Source organism: Oncorhynchus masou, chromosome 7 (assembly GCF_036934945.1).
Source record: "Oncorhynchus masou masou isolate Uvic2021 chromosome 7, UVic_Omas_1.1, whole genome shotgun sequence".
Classification (NCBI taxonomy): domain Eukaryota; kingdom Metazoa; phylum Chordata; class Actinopteri; order Salmoniformes; family Salmonidae; genus Oncorhynchus; species Oncorhynchus masou.
The window spans coordinates 4168247-4174570 of NC_088218.1; the positions used below are offsets into that span (position 1 = coordinate 4168247).

Below are 6324 nucleotides of genomic sequence, written 5' to 3' on the forward strand. Positions count from 1 at the left end.
CCAAAGCCCCATATAATACCCACCCCTGCGATTTGTATGCTCTTGTTGGCTGGTCCTCGCTACATATTCGTCGCCAAACCCACTGGCTCCAAGTCATCTATAAATCTTTGCTAGGTAAAGCTCCGCCTTATCTTAACTCACTGGTCACCATAGCAACACCCAACTGTCACACGTGCTCCAGCAGATATATTTCACTGGCCATCCCCAAAGCCAACACCTCTTTTGGCCACCTTTCCTTCATGTTCTCTACTGCCAATGACTGGAACTAATTACAAAAATAAATAAATAAAATAAAAATCACTGAAGTTGGAGACATATCTTCCTCACTAACTTTAAGTGCGGCAGGGTAGCCTAGTGGTTAGAGCGTTGGACTAGTAACCGGAGCTGACAAGGTACAAATCTGTCGTTCTGCCCCTGAACAGGCAGTTAACCCGCTGTTCCCAGGCCGTCATTGAAAGTAAGAATGTGTTCTTAACTGACTTGCCTGGTTAAATAAAGGTAAAGAAAAAAATGAAAAAGAGCAGCCAATCTGTAAATAGCCCATCCAACCAACTACCTACCTCATCCCCATATTTGTTTTTCTGCTCTTTTGCACTCCAGTATTTCTACTTGCACATATCACTCCAGTGTAAGTTGCTAAATTGTAATTACTTCACAACTATTGGCCTATTTATTGCCTTACTTCATTTGCACACCATGTACACAGATTTTTCTATTGTGTTATTGACTGTATGCTTGTTTATCCCCTGTGTAACTGTGTTGTTTTTGTCGCACTGCTTAGCTTTATCTTGGCCAGGTTGCAGTTGTAAATGAGAACTTGTTCTCAACTGGCCTACCTGGTTAAATAAAAAATTAAATAAAATACAAAGCTGGTGCGTATGTCCCAATATGTCACTGGGGCCAAGCTTCCGGCCATCCTGGACCTATATACCAGGCAGTGCCAGAGGAAAGCCCATAAAATTGTAGGAGACTCCAGTCACCCAAGTTATAGACTGTTTTCTCTGCTACCGCACAGCAAGCGGTACCGGAGCACCAAGTCTAGGACCAAAAGGCTCCTCAACAGCTTCTACCCCCAAGCAATAAGACGACTGAGATATTTTTCTTCTTCTTGAACTGCACTGGTTAAGGGCTTGTAAGTAATAATTTCAGGGTAAGGTCTACAATTGTTGTATTCGGCGCATGTGACAAATAAAATTAGATTTCATTTGATTTTGTAAACTGCTGCTCCTCGCTGTTTATTATCTATGCATAGTCACTTCAACCCTACCCACATGTACAGATTACCTCAACTAACCTGTACCCCACAAACTGACTCGGTACCCCCTGTATATAGCCTCGTTATTGTTATGTTGTTATTGTGTTACTTTTTATTCTTTTTTTACTTTAGTTTATTTGGTAAATATTTTCTTAAATCTTCTTGAACTGCACATTTGTTAAGGGCTTGTAAGTAATCATTTCAGGGTAAGGTCTACAATTGTTGTACTCCGCGCATGTAACAAATAAAGTTTGATTTGATATTCAAATTCCTTAGCTAGTCATATTAGTTCACAATAATTAGTATTTTGATGGAAAACAGAAATTTGTTTCTTAAGTCTTTAGAAGTTAAGTCGATATTCACTCGATAACGTTATTGGAAAAAAATGGTTTATTGGCTAATTGTGCCAACTCCTTTCTTGCTGAAAACCCCCCAACAATTGTTAGTGTTTAGGCCTTGTGGGTGGGTTTTGAGTAATCAATTTCCGCCAGACCTGGCAACCCTGACGGGCGGCATAATAGTGGTGCCCTAAAGTCGTGATAAGCCCATTCATTCTGGACGGAAGGTACGCCTGTTTAGTCTAAATTACACTATAGTGTCTGGAAATAAGATGACATTGCTAAACGAGTCAAATATTTAGTTAGAAACAACTTTTCCAGCATTATCATGTCGTCAAATTTACTTTAGACAGATGGCAATGTTGTCATTAGCTATCAAAGTTCGTCAAAAATAGCTAGCAATGCTAACGGCAGCTACCTCAATTTTAGCTAACGTTTATACTGCATCTAAAGTCCATCTGGCGACATCAAAACGAGGACAAAAGGTTTTGCTACTAATTATTTGCATCCTTTTGAATGGCATATTTCTAAGCCACTGTAACGCACTTTTGGTTCAATCTTAATCAGTGCTCATTGACAATACATTTTAGTAGAATGCTCAGTTGGACATTAGTTCAAAACAATATTGTGATGAAACATGCAACACATGAAGAGAGTGGAGTGATATAAGAACTCTCCTCCAGCTATATCACTCACCAACATGGGGTTTCCTTCCGTCAGTATCTTGGCGAAGGCCTCTGGGGATAGATCCTGTAGGTCCACTCCATTGATCGTCAGGAGCTTGTCTCCTTCACTGAGGAACAACAACACCACATACCTGTTTTATATATATTTGTATATATTTATTATGTTTTTTCATTGCAACTGCCAACCACAGGAGGACTCTCAATGAGTGTAAACTGCCTGCTGCCGCTCTGCTAATCATCAGACGGGGAAGGAGAGGAGGTAGAGGGCCCACGTGGGCAACTGTGGGAGCCCTGCCTTGATTGGGTAACTGATTAATAATATAATTAAAATAAACTGCACAATCAATAAATGTGACCGGTTAATATGTCGGTATGACATTTTTGTATTATTATAATTTTTTAAATATGTTTTTATCCAACCACCAGAGCCCGATCTCAATGTTAAAAATACACCAGAGATTTAGCGACCGAAAATCAATAGATTATTAAAAATAATAACTGTGAATTACGTTTTATCACAAGCACATACTGCCAAACTAAAGGAAACACCAACATAAAATGTCTTGAAGGGTGTTGTGCCACCAAGAGCTGCCAGAATAGCTTCAATGCGCCTTGGCATAGATTCTGCAAGTGGACCTAAACCACGGCAGGAAATTGCACCTGACACCATAACATGTAATTTGTAGTCAACTATAGGCTACAGATTGTTGCCTGTGGCCATGAATACATACAATCCATAAATGATTTAGATGCTTTTGTAACACCCTGGCAATTTAAACTCATGAGTACGTAAATGTGAATGTTAAAATCATGAGTACGCTAGCAATGGATGCCAGTCCTGACTTGAATGGGAACTGCCATCTATGAATTATATTTCTATGTTTGGTTCCGGCTGTCGGTTGGCCTTTTTTGTACATTTCAAAATACAATATTGCGGGAAAAACAAAAATGTACAGTTTGGCAAGCAATTGAAAAGAGAAGACTCATCTCTCTGTAGAACCAATAGAACAACACCCAACGTGTAGCTCATCTTGAGACAGGCTTTTGCTACGACGGGCGCATCGGTCATCACCGTGAGTAGCCTATGGCTTCATCTTCATCATTAGGAAAGTCTGTGTGCCACTGGAAATTGTATTTAGCAGCCTACTGTAGACTATGATATATATATATATATATATATATACTGTACATTGCCTCCAAATATTGTACAATCTGTGTGTCGCTTCATTGGCTGGGGCTATTGTTTGCTCGAATTCAAGACCAGATTGATCTCAGTTTGTCAGTGTCAGAGTAGCCGGTCATTTCGGTCATTTAAAAAGATTCAGCTAATGTCTTCTAGCATGTAAATTATGTAGATTTGCATGATATGCATTTTTAAAAGGCAGATTTTTTAAAAAAAGGATCTCTATATATAAAAAACTAAGCCCTGGGGCCTATGATTTCTTAATTTGGCCCTGCACAGACCCCGTGGTTCACTACACAGACCCTGTGGTTCAATCCCGTGGTTCAATCTACACAGACCCGTGGTTCAATCTACACAGACCCCGTGGTTCAAACTACACAGACCCCGTGGTTCAATCTACACAGACCCCGTGGTTCACCTACACAGACCCCGTGGTTCAATCTACACAGACCCTGTGGTTCAATCTACACAGACCCCGTGGTTCAATCTACACAGACCCCGTGGTTCAACTACAGACCCCGTGGTTCAAACTACACAGACCCCGTGGTTCAATCTACAGACCCGTGGTTCAATCTACACAGACCCCGTGGTTCAATCTACACAGACCCCGTGGTTGAATCTGCACAGACCCTGGTTCAATCTGCAGACCCCATGGTTCAATCTACACAGACCCCGTGGTTCAATCTACACGGACCTGGAGAAAAACAATACAGCTTTTAATACATTCAGGGGTGGAATTACCAAATGAAATAACTCTGTGACCTCACCCCTGACATTAGATCAAAAACTATTTCCTTACGTCATAAAGGAGTTTTACTATGGGAAGTCCTCTTGCTCCCTCTAAAATGTCTCACTCCTCTATCCTTGAAAGGTTTCAACCTACAGTATATTCAAATTCTTCACAGATAAACAGAGGTTATCAGAGCTTACCTGGCGAAGGCTCCTCCTCCTTGTCCTCCTTTCTTGAACTTGAGGATCTTCTCCACTTCATAGTGGTGTTTCCCATCCTCCTCTGTGTGAAGTATAGAGATACCTCCCCCTTCACAGGTGAACCTATGGACCGGAATGGAAATCATAGCAACGCACATTACCATACATGGTTGAAAACAAGCCTTAGCCTCCACGTGACGACTACTACTGTATACATGGTTGAAAACAAAGCCTTAGCCTCCACGTGACGACTACTAATGTATACATGGTTGAAAACAAAGCCTTAGCCTCCACGTGACGACTACTAATGTATACATGGTTGAAAACAAAGCCTTAGCCTCCACGTGACGACTACTACTGTATACATGGTTGAAAACAAAGCCTTAGCCTCCACGTGACGACTACTAATGTATACATGGTTGAAAACAAAGCCTTAGCCTCCACGTGACGACTACTAATGTATACATGGTTGAAAACAAAGCCTTAGCCTCCACGTGATGACTACTAATGTATACATGGTTGAAAACAAAGCCTTAGCCTCCACGTGACGACTACTAATGTATACATGGTTGAAAAGACCAAAGAGCATATCCCCGATCCCTCACATTTCTACTACCCTACCCTACAGTGTTACAATTCAAATAGAAAACTACAACATAAAGTGGAAGTGATGCAGTCATATCACTTACTGTGATATCCATATCCTTCTCTAGGTCTCCCCACTGGTAGTATGTAGGCAGTCCCCACTGGTAGTATGTAGGCAGTCTCCCCACTGGTAGTATGTACGCAGTCTCCCTACTGGTAGTATGTACGCAGTCTCCCTACTGGTAGTGTGTAGGCAGTCTTCTGACTGGTAGTGAGTGTTGACCGTCTCCCCACTGGTAGTGTGTGGGCAGTACCACAAGTCCTGACTTAAATAGCTTTGTATAGGAGGGTTGACCAGGCACTTCTGCATCATGTGAACCGAGCAGCCAGAGAGGAAGTAGGTACACGCACTCAAGAGGGACTATTATTTTGCCAAAAGAGGATCTTCTGCAGAACGAGGAACTGGTCATGAGTTTTAAAATGGAAAAACAATAGATTACAAGAACACAGCTGTTTGAGTGTTAAATGGACAATTCACAGTCTGCTTTTGTGTACTAGCTATCCACTCATTAAACTCCTGCCTGTGTTGAAAATGTTGGCTTTCCAGGTATCACATGGCATTAACGTCATCACCACACACAGATCTGTGACTTCGGTAGCTCCTTGTTAGCCTGGTCCCTGATCACAGTGTGCCGTCAGGCCCAAGTCATATGGTCATTGTTTGGCAAGACAGCACACAGACCGGGAAGCAGGCTATCTCTCTGTTGCGATAGGAAGAAATGACTCACTACAAACAATTGAAATCGGAAGTTTACATACACTTAAGTTGGAGTCAATAAAACTCGTTTTTCAACCACTACACACATTTCTTGTTAACAAATGTATAGTTTTGGCAAATTGGTTAGGACATCTACTTTGTGCATAAGAAGTAATTTTTCCAACAATTGTTAACATACAGACATACTTATATACATACTTACATACTTATAATTCACTGTATCACAATTCCAGTGGGTCAGAAGTTTACATACACAAAGTTGACTGTGCCTTTAAACGGATTGGAAAATTCATGAAAATTATGTCATGACTTTAGAAGCTTCTGATAGGCTAACTGACATAATTTGAGTCAGTTGGAGGTGTACCTGTGGATGTATTTCAAGGTCTACCTTCAAACTCAGTGCCTCTTTGCTTGATATCATGGGAAAATCAAAAGAAATCAGCCAAGACCTCAGAAAAAATTGTAGACCTCCACAAGTCTGGTTCATCCTTGGGAGCAATTTCCAAACGCCTGAAGGTACCGTGTTTATCTGCACAAACAATAGTACGCAAGTATAAACACCATGGGAC

The 6324-nt window shown here is 41.1% G+C and overlaps 1 protein-coding gene across 1 annotated transcript in view; it reads left to right on the forward strand.

The window, feature by feature from the left end:
- Positions 1 to 6324, forward strand: part of LOC135543126 (pirin-like) — a 208767-nt gene that overhangs the window by 153917 nt on the left and 48526 nt on the right. The gene's annotated exons all lie outside the window — the stretch shown is intronic.